General features: G+C 45.7%; 1 long non-coding RNA gene across 1 annotated transcript; it reads left to right on the forward strand.

Annotated features, from left to right (window-relative positions):
* Window positions 1–1,312: 1,312 nt before the first annotated feature.
* On the forward strand, window positions 1,313–5,443 carry LOC123082909 (uncharacterized). Its single transcript, XR_006439151.1, has 3 exons — window positions 1,313–1,477; window positions 1,583–1,758; window positions 1,841–5,443. It is a non-coding gene; the product is annotated as an uncharacterized lncRNA (long non-coding RNA).
* Window positions 5,444–7,628: the final 2,185 nt, after the last annotated feature.

The raw sequence follows: 7,628 nt of genomic DNA on the forward strand, positions 1-7,628 counted from the left end.
CGTGCCCGACCGCACCAATGTGTCCCGCACGTCCCGCACATCTGACACGCCCGACGAGCCCGACTACACCGGACGCCGTGGCTTATTTCAACACTGGACCTGGTTGCGTAGATCGCGTACGTGCGCGGCGGGAGCGCGGGCTGGGAGCGCGGGGACGTGGGGAGTGCGCGCGAAGGGCACGGCGGTCGCCGAGACGAGGAGATCGAGAAGGACCTGCGTGGTGGCGCAGAGGTCGCGACGGCTCGGGGCGACAACCGTGGAAGGTGCGTGGCACGGAGGCGCGGCGTGGCGGCTGTCATGGCGGACGCAGAGGCGGCACGCGGTGAGCGTCTGGTGCTGTCGGGCTCGTCGGGCGCGTCGGATGCGCGCGGGACGTGCGGGACGCACTGGTGCGGTCGGGCTCGTCGGGCGCATCGGTTGCGCGCGTGACGTGCGGGGCACGGTGGGACGCCAGGCGTGTGTCGCCGGCCGAGATGGAGCTCCGCGAGTGCGCCAGGTCGGGTCCGTGGCGGTGCGACCGACGTCGATGCGCCGGTTCGGGTCCGTGGGCTGGTCACGGCCATGACGACGACAATGACGGAAGGGCACGGCGATCGGGGAGACGAGGAGGTCGCGAAGGACCTGCGTGGTGGCGCAGAGGTTGCGACGGCTCGGGGCGACAACCGTGGAAGGTGCGTGGCACGGAGACGCGGCGTGGCGGCGCTCGGGACTGCGGGCTGCTGCAACGGCAGCGAGCGGAGGCTTGTGACAGAGACGCAGCGGAGGAGTCCATGGCGCCGACGGGGCAGGGCTCGCGTCGGCAGGTCGTGCGGCAACGCCGTGGCTTAGGAGGTGAAGTGTTGAAATAAGCCATGGCGTCCGGTGTAGTCGGACTCGTCGGGCGTGTCAGATGCACGGGACGTACGGGACGCATTGGTGCGGTCGGGCACGTCGGGCACGTCGGATGCGTGCGGGACGTGCGGGACGCAGCGCGGTGGCGAGTGTGCGTACGAGTGTGCATGACTCGGAATGTGCATAAGTCAGTTAGCTGGACGGCTTGGTTTGCGGCCGTTGAGAGATTGCTTGGCCAGGCATTTAGTTAGTTTGTTAGCACATGCATAGGAGTGGATAGGTGATGTGCATGCTGGCCAAGTCCGTGGCTGTTGCGGAGTGGTTGCACAAGTGGTGGACATGGGCTGCATGTAGGAGATTAGTTAGTAGGTGACTTAGTGGCCGAGTGTGGCCGGGTTTACTGCATGCGTTTGAGTCATTTGTACATGCTATTTAAGTTCAACAGATAAATGGAAAGCAGGCTAGTCTTTTAGGGGGAAAGGGTCCAAAGCCTGTCATAAGTCGTGTTATGTCTCCCTCCACAACTAATGTGGGACTAAACCCAACAGAAGACACATCTTTGATTCTACCGTCCTCCATGACCTCGTGTGGATGGGGGAGTTCGATCCTGCAGCCATGCCCATGTCAGAATTGACTCCAGTCACAGGTGCAGTTCTCTCATCCCTAACTCTCTTCCTGCAAACCCTATAATCCAAAGAAAAGACGCATCTTTGATTGAATCGTCTTCCTTGATCTCGCTGGGATGGTCAAGATCGATCCTGCAGCCATGGCCATATCTGAATCGCCTTCAGTCATATAGCTGCAAGGTGGAGAAGCCACGTTCCCATGTCTGCCTCGACGCGATCTCTTCGTGTCATGCAGATCATGCACATCAGCTCAGCCATGCACATCTTATGCTTCTAATCAGATCCGTTTTGTTGGCGTATGGTATTTGTAATGATCAATAGCTTTAGTTTCAAAGAGAATCGAAGTGAACCTTGGAATAATTTGCATGTATATACATGTGCAGGATCGGCAATTGATAGTGCAAGCTCGAATTGTATGATCAATCAAGGTTAGCTTCTTCAGCATATTTATTAATTAATATACATATGCAGAATTGCAGAGGCTTAATATCTTATTATGTCATATACGTCTGTTAAATCTCATAGTATTGTGTAACCATACATCACCCATTGGAAGCTACCCTATGCTTCAGACATGTAGAGAAATCATAATGGGCCCCGGACCCAGCCGGCGACGACTTATATCAGGACTACACGTCCACCTACTAACGACCATGGCTGGGAACTACAATGTGAAATGGCTGTATGTCGTGCTCCATCTCAGGTTTTGTCATCTTCTACATACTTTGATCCCATGCAGTTTTATTTTGCTGATATATACTTGACAATGAACGACTGGAATTAGTGGATGTTTGCTAGAACTAATGGTCGTGTAAATCGGTATGGTTATATTCTGGATATTGATGCGCTTAGATTTATGTCCCAATGTGCCTATTTAAATAGAATTCAGAGTTGAACGGACCATGTATACATTAACATGTACGTTCCTTAAACTAGCTTATTGCTTCCTTCATGTATTTTCGATACTCAAGCTAGCCAGTGCTACCTCCATCAGAATATCCAGGTTAATTTTATTTTCACACCTGCAAACAAATTATTTGCACATCTTTTATTGAGGATAAGGAGGCATACGATGGGAGTCAAAGCTGCAGCCCTCATTGGTGAGGCTGCTAAGTCGAGGGCCTGCAGGGGATGGGCAGAACGTCCTGCTGGACTAGGGTACTGTTCGAGATCAATCTATCACCATTCGCTCATGCCCTAACTCAAGAAGACCAGTAATTCCAATTCCGGAACTTGCTATTTAGTTGATATATAGTAGCACAAGCAATTGAGCCTTCAATATGTACAACATGTTCTAGAATATATGAAATCTATAAACGAGACTCCTAATACATCTAAGCACCGGACAATGTTTTGCCAAGGTGCTTATGAGGCAATAAATAATACAGTGTAACAAAAAGGTTTTGGTGTTGTTTGACAGTACGATATATTGTTGCTTATTTTCTTTCCTTTCAATTCAAGAAGTCTTCTTGATTGTTTGATGACACAAGGGGTTGACACCTGCTTCTGCTTATGACGTGGGATAATGTGGCGTCTATAGCTCTAATCAAACTCCAGCCGCTCCCAATTGAAGTTATGTGTTTGAATATACTTGGTGATCACTTGATACGTAGAGTTAATGGATCAAGACTTAGATGGTTGTAGACTTGCATTGTCATGTGAATAGGTGTAGTATATGAGAATATAATTATGCATAAGAGCAGTACATACACATTTAGAGATGGTCAGAACATGCATATAAACCAACTACGCCAATTGCTTTCTTCATGCAATTATGCAGTTGTTAACACACACTGATGTAGAAATAGGGAAATATTGTAAGATAATGTAAGCAGTGTACTTCTTGGCACCCGCTTTTGTTACAGAAGTCAGTGGTTATTGATGTAAATTTTGCACCAAGACAATTTTCATATATTGAGATACAGCATAAATCTGTAGCTATTTCTGAATATATATTTTTGGTAATATTATGTTTGTGGTGTTTGATGTAGCAATGTTTGTGGTTTCTGATCTTTGGTAAGTTCACAATGCAGCAGCAATTAAAGTGATGTCAAATCTTTCACATTGCAGGTTTTAGGGTAGGCTCACCTGATATTAAAGTGTCTCATGACTACGTACTTGGTTGGCATTTTTTCTTTGTATATTATTTTTGTGCCATATGTTCAACTTAAAAAACTCCAAGCATCTCACAAGTATTTCCTGTGTCTAACTCGGTCAAGTTACAAATTAATATGTCGGGGCTTAGGTACTTCAGGTTTAATTTGAAGCATTAATAGTCCATCAATACTTAATCCTTTTTTTCATCAAGATTATGTAGAGCACAGGAAAAAAAAATTTATATGCAAGATGAATGATATGTTATCATAGGAGCTAGGGGAGAAATGAGGTGGTTGAACTGCATCGGCTGTAAGACTCCGTAATTTTTTCACATATCCATAAGACTGCAGTTCTACCTCCCCATATTAACCCCCAAGATGCTTATTACTATTTTGGGCACACGTTTAGTCAAATCCTTTCACGTACTTCATAGCTTTTGGTGTCATCACTGCCTAAAAGCCTCAGAATTAATGATGATATATTCAAGGTTCACTATATAAATAGGGAAGTTCTTTTTATCACGCCTACAACTATTTTTTTATTGGTACATGTACGATTTCCAATGCACAAGAATATGTGAATAAACATCTGAGCTATCGGTAAACACAGCATAATTAAAAGAAGACAAAAGAGCTTGAAATTCTTTGAATGAATTATTTTCCTAATTATGATCTATTCAAGGTCTATTATTCTTATCTATGAGGAATTTTTTACATGATATTGTCATTTTGAGTACACTTAATTTTTCTTTATATATATATTTCCTTTTCACAAAAAATGCAAGTACATATATAATGCTAGCCCGTGCTGCTGGGTATGATTATAGTACGTATTTTAATATTTGTGCTTAACTCCTCAGACTTGACACCCTGTGACACATGCATGCCGCTCTTCATCATGGACGACCTGAGATAATGGATGATTTGTGCTTCATAATTTTCATCCGATTGAAAAAAAAAATCCTTAGATAATCGAGTATTTTTTAGTGCATTGCTCTTCTTTTTTCCTTCTGACTTTAATTTCTATCCTATGCTAGCACTAGCCTGTGAGATTCCTCCGTTAAGACCCTCCGTTCCCCAGGATATGGCATGCAAGGATGCCTAGATCGTGCAAGCATGGCTTGCACATGGAAGCAGCGCACATGATGAAATCTTGAGAGGGACAGAAGAACCTTGAGAATATATTGAATGGGGCAGGCGAGGGGAAGCTGGCTTGCCTGCTCTGCACCCCTGGTACCCTGCTGGAGCCCATTGGTGCTCGCTCGATACGCGGTATCTACTCATCCATACCACTATTGGTGCTTCCCTTTTCACGTCCAAAAATAAAAATGATAGTAGAATAATTCCTCCTTGCTCCTTCTCTTTCGAGGTTTCGCTCGAGTTTTCATCTGAATCAAAGCAGTAAAGGAAGCAAATGGTTTCAGAGTTGGAGGCTTGGAGCATGGTCACCGTCACTGCTACATGCAGGGAGATCAGCGCCAGGTTCGTCTGCATGATTTTGCAATGCGTGCGGCCCATCGAGCTGTCGAACTAGTCTCGTGGATCACCAGCGACTCTATGGAGCTTCCACACTGCACGCCCATCTGCAGCATCACTACGTCAGCTGCCACCTGTTTTCTAAGATGAGACTTGGATCGTGGTTTTATTCGAGGAAGAAAAGAGGAGGAGCTACCATCTATTCTGATTGTGGAAACAGGCTTGGCAGGAACAGCAGATTAATTCTATACGTGAAAGGAGAGGAACGTGCTGATGGCCTTTTATAAGGAAACGTGCTCATGGTCTTGTGTTTTTTTTACAACTGTGCTCATGGTCCTGTTTCTAGTGAGACACGGTCTCCTATAACGTTGTTTGTTTTTCTTGTGAGATTAGGAGTCTTGTAGCGTTTTTGTTAAGGAAAATATTGATTGTTTTTTCTGATGATTTTTTTGAGCATCAGTACAGACACAAGCGCTCATATACACACGCATACACTCATCCCTATGAACGCACACACGCACACCCTATCCCTATGAGCACCTCCGAGAGACTGAGCCGGCATATCATCTTGGTCATGTTTACCTACAGATTGGTTCTTTTTTTGCCACGGGTGTAACACAAATCGGACGGTTAAGATAAATCAGTTACATAGATTGAATGGTTAAGAATGATTAACATATTTTTGATGATGTGGACTAACATGGAGCTTCGTATGATGCCTCCAATTAGTAAATATAAGATATAAGATATTTAGAACAAGATGAACATTTTCTTGGCCCTAAAATGCAGTTTTGAAAAACGTGAAATTTTTCCTAAATTCAAACAAAATAGCAAAAACTCCAAAATAAATCTTATTTGATTTTTTTATTAAATCCTCAATATTTCTTTATTTTGGAAAATTCATTTTATTCCCTCTCTCATATTTTTTAATGGAAATAATTGAAGATAAAATAAATAAAATCAAATGATCCTATTTTCAAAATTTGAGAAAACCCAAATATGAAAATAACGAAATACCCAACTCTCTCCGAGGGTCCTTGAGTTGCGTAGAATTTCTAGGATCAACCGAAAGCAAATAAAATATGATATGCATTGATGATCTAGTGTATAACATTCCAAATTGAAAATTTGGGATGTTACAAACCTACCCCCCTTAAGATGAATCTCGCCCTCGAGATTCGGGTTGGCTAGAAAATAGGTGAGGGTGGTCCTTCAGCAGATCTTCCTCTCGCTCCCAGGTGGTTTCATCCTCGGTGTGATGGCTCCACTGAACTTTGCAAAACATGATAACCTTGCTGCGGATGACTCGGCTGGCATAGTCAAGAATCTTGACTGGTTTCTCCTCATAGGTCAAATCACTATCCAACTGAATTGCTTCCAGCGGCACTGTATCTCTCAACGGTATATCAGCCATCTCTGCGTGGCACTTCTTCAACTGGGAAACGTGGAACATGTGACGCCCCCGATTCAATCGTACACTAATCATGCACGCAAACGTGTACGATCAAGATCAGGGACTCACGGGAAGATATCACAACACAACTCTAAAACATAAATAAGTCATACAAGCATCATAATACAAGCCAGGGGCCTCGAGGGCTCGAATACAAGTGCTCGATCATAGACGAGTCAGCGGAAGCAACAATATCTGAGCACAGACATAAGTTAAACAAGTTTGCCTTAAGAAGGCTATCACAAACTGGGATACAGATCGAAAGAGGCGCAGGCCTCCTGCCTGGGATCCTCCTAAACTACTCCCGGTCGTCATCAGCGGCATGCACGTAGTAGAAGGCACCTCCATTATAGCAGGAATCATCGTCGATGGTGGCGTCTGGCTGCAGGGCTCCAGCATCTGGTTGCGACAACCAGGTAGAAGGGAAAGGGGGGAAAGAGGGAGGAAATCAATCGTGAGTACTCATCCAAAGTACTCGCAAGCAAGGAGCTACACTACATATGCATGGATATATGTGTAAAGGACATATCAATGGACTGAACTGCAGAATGCCAGAATAAGAGGGGGATTGCTAATCCTGTCGAAGACTACGCTTCGGGCAGCCTCCGTCTTGCAGCATGTAGAAGAGAGTAGACTGAAGTCCTCCATGTAGCCCCTCCAAGTAGCATCGCGTAGCATAATCCTACCCGGTGATCCTCTCCTCGTCGCCCTGTTAGAGAGCGATCACCGGGTTGTATCTGGCACTTGGAAGGGTGTGTTTTATTAAGTATCTGGTTCTAGTTGTCATAAGGTCAAGGTACAACTCCAAGTCGTCCTGTTACCGAAGATCACGACTATTCGAATAGATTAACTTCCCTGCAGGGGTGCACCACATAACCCAACACGCTCGATCCCATTTGGCCGGACACACTTTCCTGGGTCATGCCCGGCCTCGGAAGATCAACACGTCGCAGCCCCACTTAGGCACAATAGAGAGGTCATCACGCCGGTCTAAATCCTATGCACGCAGGGGTCTGGGCCCATCGCACATTGCACACCTTCACGTTGCGTACGTGGCCGGTGAGCAGACCTAGCAACCTCCATTACAAAGGAAGTTGCGTTAACGCAGTCCAACCCGGCGCGCGCCGCCCAGTCGCTGACGTCAAG

This window comes from Triticum aestivum, chromosome 4A (assembly GCF_018294505.1).
Source record: "Triticum aestivum cultivar Chinese Spring chromosome 4A, IWGSC CS RefSeq v2.1, whole genome shotgun sequence".
Lineage (NCBI taxonomy): Eukaryota > Viridiplantae > Streptophyta > Magnoliopsida > Poales > Poaceae > Triticum > Triticum aestivum.